Source organism: Sorex fumeus, unplaced genomic scaffold, assembly GCF_029834395.1.
Source record: "Sorex fumeus unplaced genomic scaffold, SorFum_2.1 ptg000079l, whole genome shotgun sequence".
Lineage (NCBI taxonomy): Eukaryota > Metazoa > Chordata > Mammalia > Eulipotyphla > Soricidae > Sorex > Sorex fumeus.
In genome coordinates, this window is record NW_026606136.1 from 2,914,825 (window position 1) to 2,921,718 (window position 6,894).

The window sequence follows — 6,894 nt, forward strand, 5'->3', positions numbered from 1 at the left end:
TTTCTTCAACATTGTTCTGAGGACTTGTGCCAGTCTCCAAGTGTAGAAAAGTTTGAATACCTTAGTTATAAATGCCAGACTGTAGACTGGTAGTCAAGACTGGTGATGGTTGGGAAGACAGGTGATGGTAGACAAGGCAGGTATAAAAAGGTTGAAGAATGCTGGCCTAGAATAGTCAGGCATATATATCTAATTAGATCACTTCTAACCAAGAATATGCATGGCTGTAGGTTCTACAAATACAGCTGTTGAGGGCTGTGAAAGATGAGACACGAAATGAAGAATGAAGGTAGGCATCAAGAAAGAAAATGCTGGGAGCCAGAGAGAAGTACAAGGGTACTTGCTTTGCATGCAGCCAACCTGGGTTCCATCCCAGGCACTCCATATGGTTTCTTAAGTCTACTAGGACTGACCCCCTGAGCACAGAGCTAGGAGCAGACCCTGAACACAGCTAGGTGTGGCCCCAAAACCAAAAAAGGAAATGTTGAAAAAACTGGGGCTAAATTGCAAAAGAAGTCTGTAAGTATGTTCCACAAAAAAAAAAAGTAAAATAATTTCAAGGTCTTTTTTACTCTTTCCACAAGCAAGTAAAGAACACAGGCTGCTATGACTTCTATTTGTATCTTATACTGGAAAACAATTATGTCCATCAAACAGTTGCATCAAATTATTTTTAAAAATAATATCTGAAGCATGCTGTTTTTTGTAAGACTTCAAGTCACAAATAATCAATATTTGCCCTGAGGAAATCTTAGTGTTATTTTAAAAACCAGAATCCTATAATCCTCTGGTGTCGTACAGCTCCAGGAAAAACAATTTACCCACTTAAAAAGACTATCTTGAGGTGTAGTTGTTACCCCAAATGCTGGAAAATTAGGTTCTAGACTAAGGCTGCAAGATGGAGTGCAGGGAGACTAGCATGGGGGACAGGGTGGACCAGCTGGAGGCAATGGGAACATTTTCCTTCCCCAGATACAATGTGGACGAGCTTCTGGTCACATCTGAAACAAAATCCTAAAAAGTCTCTTCGAGACGAATCTGTATCCAAACCTCAAGTCCGCCCCAAGTCCGAGGTCTTAGACGCCATCTGCATGCGAGTGTTGCAGATGGTGCATGGGATCCTGTCGGAGCATTTCCACATGCTGCCTGCCAGCTCCGAAGTGGCATACTGGCAGATTATAGAGGGCATCCTGCTGGTCAGTAACTTGTTCCTACACCTGAACTCCTTCATGCACATCTGTGGTGTCAGTGACTTTTTTTTTAAGGTGTTCAAGTACTTTTAATGCTTAATGGTATATTCACTTTTTTTAAATTTATTTTTTATTTATTTACTTATTTTATTAGTGAATCACCGTGAAGTACAGTTACAAACTTCCGTGCTGGATGCAGTAATTCTTTTTTTTTTTTTTGACAGATCAATTTTCATTTTATTTTCATTTTTAGTGGTTATTTTATTTATTTATTTATTTTTATTAGTGAAACACCATCAGGTACAGTTATAGACTTACAAATTTTTGTGCTTGGGTTTCAGTTATACAATGATCAAATACCCATCCCTCCACCAGCGCTTTGAGACGGTGGATATTCAGCACCCAAAAGACAAGCAGACCAGCCGGTTCCTCCGTGGTATCAACTTCATCCACTTCCGGGAGGCCCGCAGAGAGTCCTGTACAGAGTTTCTGCAAAAATATAAATCTTCTGCGGACAAGATGAGTCAGCTGAACAGTGCCCCCCAGGAGGCTGCTGAGGCTGGAGCTGCTGGACTCGGTCCCCACTGGCAGCTGTCCCACGACATGCAGGAGCTGCCGCAGATGCGGAGTCACTTCAGGTGGAAAATGATCGTGCTGGAGGAGAGTGATGAGCAGAAAAAATACCGCATCTTGGAGAAAACCAAGCTCCTAAATGAGCTGGGGCTCTCGCTGGTGTCCTCGAAAAAGCTACAGGACAGTCTGAAGACCAAGATCGTCGATTCCCCAGAGAAGGTGATGAACTTCAAGGAGCAGATGAAGGACACAGTCCAGAAGCTCAAGGCCTTCGGGCATAAGGTGATGGACAGGTTTGACGTGTACCAGGACTCGTGGAGGGGCTGCCGTCGTGCCAGCTGGAGGTGCAGCTGTACCAGAGGAAGGTGCAGGAGCTGGCAGACAGCCGGAATAGGCTGGCCCAGACCTCCACAGAGAATCTGAGCCTGGAGGACCAGATCGAGAGCGCAGAGTTGGCCCTGAAGATGCTGAAGGAGAAGGAGAGCTCGCTTCGGCAGTTGCTGGCGGTCAAGAAGGAGAAGCCTAAACATGATTGTCACCCATTGCCTCTTTTGCAAACCACAACACCCAATAAGAGAGAGAACAAAAGATATGCCCTGCCACAGAGGCAGGGTGGGATGTGGGGATGGGGGATGGGAGGGATACTGGAATCCTTGGTGGTGGGAAATGGGCACCAGTGGAGGGATGGGTATTTGATCATTGTATAATTGAAACCCAAGCACAAAAATGTATAAGTCTGCAACTGTACCTCATGATGTCTCACTATTAAAAAAACTTTTTAATAAAAAAATTTAAAAAAAGAAAAAGAAGGAGAAGCAGGCAATCACCCGGCTCAGGATAAGCAAGAAGCAAGAATGAGGAAGCAGAACTGTACAAGTGCACGACCATCGAGGACTGTAAGAAGTTGCGGGAGAAGCGGGGACGGTCTGCAAGCAAATGACAGACATCACCCTGGAGGAGCAGAAGGTGAAGCTGAGCAACCAGCGGCTTCAGGACGCGGCCAAGCGGGAGTGGCTCAAGTCCCGGGAGATGTCACTCAGCCTCAAGTACCACGAGGGGCCGGAGAGGTTGTCGGCCCACAGATGTGCAGCGCGGCTGTAACTGGCTGACACCTGAGGGCCCTGGAGGAAGGACATGGGCCTGGGAGGGCATAAGGGTGTTTGGGTGAGCTATGACGGTGCTTTTCCTGTAGATGACTCTCACCTGTCATCAAAGTTAAAGTCGTGTCTAGTTTCAAAAAAAAGACTGCCTTGGTTGTTTCTTATCCTAGGAAGAGGAATGTGACCCCATTTCACTGGATGGGGTAAGATCTTGCAGAGAGAATTGAAGCAGTTGGTTTTTTATTTCTGAAGCTGCCTGGAAAATTTTCCCATGTAGGATTTCCTGTTGTCTGGCTTAAAGAAAATGTATGCTCCTATACACTAATTTTGATCTGAATGTATTTCAGATGACTAATGGGGGGGGGGGTGCGTGAAGAAACTGATTTAGCTACAGAGGTTGGTAGTTGAAATAAATTGGATTAGACGAAGCACCTTTTAACTATTAAGTTTAGAATTTGCTTTAAAATGAGTAAAAAATGTATAACACTCCATTAAAAAATATAAACATATGATAAATAAAACTGGTAGGACGTCCCAATACCATTAGAGATTATAGGAATATAAAATAAAGCCATGGTAAGATACTACTCAATATTGTTTTCAGTTTTAAAATTGATAATATTAAATGCTGATCACTGGAAATTTTGTCCTTTCTGGTGAAAAAATGCAAAAATTACAAAATATACACTGTAGAAAACCATCTAGTAGTCTCTTCTAAATGAAACAATAAACAAAAATCTTATAACTTTCCAGTACTGACCCAAGAAAAATTAAAACTTCCATTCTGAAACATATTCACAGGTGGTTTTATTATTCCAAACTGAAAACAATCCAACTGTTATCCTACTAGGAAGTGGATAAACTGTAGTTTGTCCATGGAATAGAATATGTCATAATAGAAATTACTGACACAATAAATCTCAAATTCAATGTTAAGTGAAAGCAGCCAGACTGAAATATCCATCTACTACATAATTGCATCTATATCACATTCTAGGAAAGAAAAAAATGGGGTCAGAGATATAATACAGAGGGGAGGTGCTTGTCTTGCATATGGCTGACCCTTGGTTCAGTGCAAGGGTCATGTAACATGGTCCATCATGTAACATGGTCTCCCAGGTCCATCAGACATGATCCCTAAGTGCAGAGCCAGGAGTAAGTCCTGAGCACTGTCTGGTGTGGCACAAAAACAACAACAACAAAACAGGCAGAAGATAGTTCAGTGATTGTCAGAGGCAGACGAATTGACTACAAAGATTCACAGAACATTTAGAGGGATTGAGACTACGACATATACTAGGTTAAGTGTTATTTATATGACTGTGTATTCTTCAAAACACAGAACTGTTTAACTTCAGAGTATGAAAATTATATCTTAAAAAGTTGAGAAAAAAATTCCAATATCACATATTAGGTATTAAATCCTATTTAAATGAACTCTCATTCACATTAAAGGTTCTAAAACTTTGATGTGAAATCAAGTTACCTTCAGCATCCCAGTATGCAGCCTTGCTTATGTGCAGTCAATAGTGAAAGCTCTTCTTTAGATTCTACTGACTTCCCCTCCAGAGCCCTCCATCTGAGCCTGAGCCTTTTATGTCTGATGGATTTACCACAGAAATGGAGCGAGGCCAAACACGTCTCACAGGCCCTGCCAAGGCTGAAATCTCTCTCCACAATGTTAAACTCCTCACTTAACCAAGTAGGAAAACCTCCCTCATATTTCCTCCAATGGGTAACTGTTCCCCAACCTGCATTTGAATTCAAGTATCTAAAGTCCAGACAGCTGGTGATGGTGCATGGTGGTTACAACCTGCATTCTTCCCTGTACCACCCCCAAAGGGAAGCTATTTCTCAGCTTGGGAAAGGGGAAGGGCCAGCCCATCAGTCATCCTCTGGGTGACATATATGGGCTCTATTAATATCACAAGATGCTTCCCTTCAGCATTCACCTCTTAAGAGTCCATTTCAAACCCAATAAATATTCACAGCTGACACCTTCCATATGCCACCTAGGCTAAAATGGAACTAAAGAGTGCTTAAGAACTGATGTTTTAAAATGATGCACGGCACAGGAGCCTATACAAATCTCTACCTCATTTCAAGAAGCAGAGTTAGCATTAAGAGGGCTGCAGTTCACTTCCCCAATTTGTAATAATATTAATTACCATTTGGAATCTTCCCCTGCACTTCAACATTGCAGTATCACCAAGCTACAAGCAGGGATTCCACAACTCAGGAATCAGGACCCACACGAAAGTTATTAGTTTTCATTCCGTCAAGGAAGGAGGGCTCAGAATCCAGACCAGGGCCCTCCTCAGGAGTCCTGGTTTAAATCAGTATGAAGAATATGAGTACAGAATGCAGGAAACCAAGACCGAAACTCATTGTGAACAGCTTATTGAGGGCTGTGAGATGTCCCTCTGCAAGTTAGACAAGTCTTGGACTTTCCATCTCTGTCCCTCTGACTGTGCTAAACCAGCCACAACCCTAATCAAATCTAAGTGTTAGCCTTCCGCCAGCCACAGCGTATCACCCCCGACATCAGATCCACCCGTCCTCTAACCCACAGGGATGCTGTGAACGGTAATTAACATCCATTATGGAGCTCGTCATCCTTACTCAGATGCTTTCTGTCAAGTTCTAAGCAGACAGTGGCATGCCCCATGACCCAGAGTCTCTCTTCAGACCATTTCTTTCTCTGAGGAAAGGAGGTGACTGCAGCCCAGTATGTCCACTGTGCAAAGGCCACAGACCCTGCGGGAACATTTGCCACCATAAACATTGTCTCCACAAAGGATCTGAGGCCTGCTTAGAAGTGCCAGGGCTAGACAGGCTAAGGGGAAATGCTCACTGCCTGGGAGCAGGCTTTTAAGTGCAGAATGATTCAACCACTGCAGACCAATCTGACGGATAGAACAGGCCTTGAATGTTCTTGATGGAAGCCCAGCCAGAGCATGAATGATGATCTACAATGACTTCCTCTGCTTTCCAAGCAGCCCTGACTCCCCTATGCCAGAGCTTATGCGAATCATAAGGCTCAGTCTGGGGACGACTGAATACTGACAGAGACAGTTGAAAGAGTCTGAGAGGAGAAACGAACATTTGTTCACTTCCATGTGGTGCCAAGTTCTTTAATTACATCCATAGCAGAGCACCTGACACATGGTAGGTGCCAAAAAATATATAAAGCTTAAATAAGACTTGTCAAATGAAAGGGTGAATGAATTCCCATCTAATTCTTGCAACAATTCCGTGTAATCGTTACACAAGGGGAAACTAAGGCCTATAGAAGCTATAGATTTTCTCTGAGTTGTGAAGCTATTTAAGGTAGAAAAAGCTAAAACAGGAATAGGTTTTTCCGACTCTGGAACCGTGATTCTCACAGATCCTGTGCTAGTTCCTGACTCCGCAGGTTTATCCTGCTACTGCTGATGTAACCCTGACTGGTACTAATCTATTATGCCCTCTTTGTCTTGTAGGAGAAAGTTATATATTTCTCTGGGTGGAAGATAGTACAATTCAAACCAACTTTTTTTTAATTGAATAACCTTGAGATACACAGTTACAAAGCTGTTCATGATTGGGTTTCAGTCAACATTCTGACATCCGTTACTGCATCAGTGTACATTTCCCACCATCGATGTCCCCATTTTCCCATCCTACTCCCCATCCCCTACCACCAGACTCTATGACAGACTCTCTCTGTGTCTCTCTGTCTCTCTGTCTCTGTCTGTCTCTATATCTCTATATCTCTCTCTCCCTCCTCCCTCCTCTTTCTCCTCTCTCTCTTTCTCCCTTTCTCCTTTTGAGCAGTATGGTTTGCAATACAAATACTGAGAAGTTATCATGTTTGCTCCTTTACCTACCTTCAGCATGCAGTTCTTATCCAGAGTGACCATTTCCAGTTATCATTGCCATAATGGTCCCTTCTCTCTCCCAACTGCCTTCTCCTCCAGGACTTGAGGCAGGCTCCCAACTGTGGATCAATCCTTCTGGCCCTTGTTTCTGCTGTCCTTTGGAATTAGTTT

At 43.2% G+C, this 6,894-nt stretch overlaps 1 pseudogene; it reads left to right on the plus strand.

The window, feature by feature from the left end:
* The first annotated feature begins 949 nt into the window (after window positions 1-949).
* LOC130038738 (kinetochore protein Nuf2-like) lies at window positions 950-2,864 on the plus strand (annotated as a pseudogene).
* The last annotated feature ends 4,030 nt before the right edge of the window (window positions 2,865-6,894 follow it).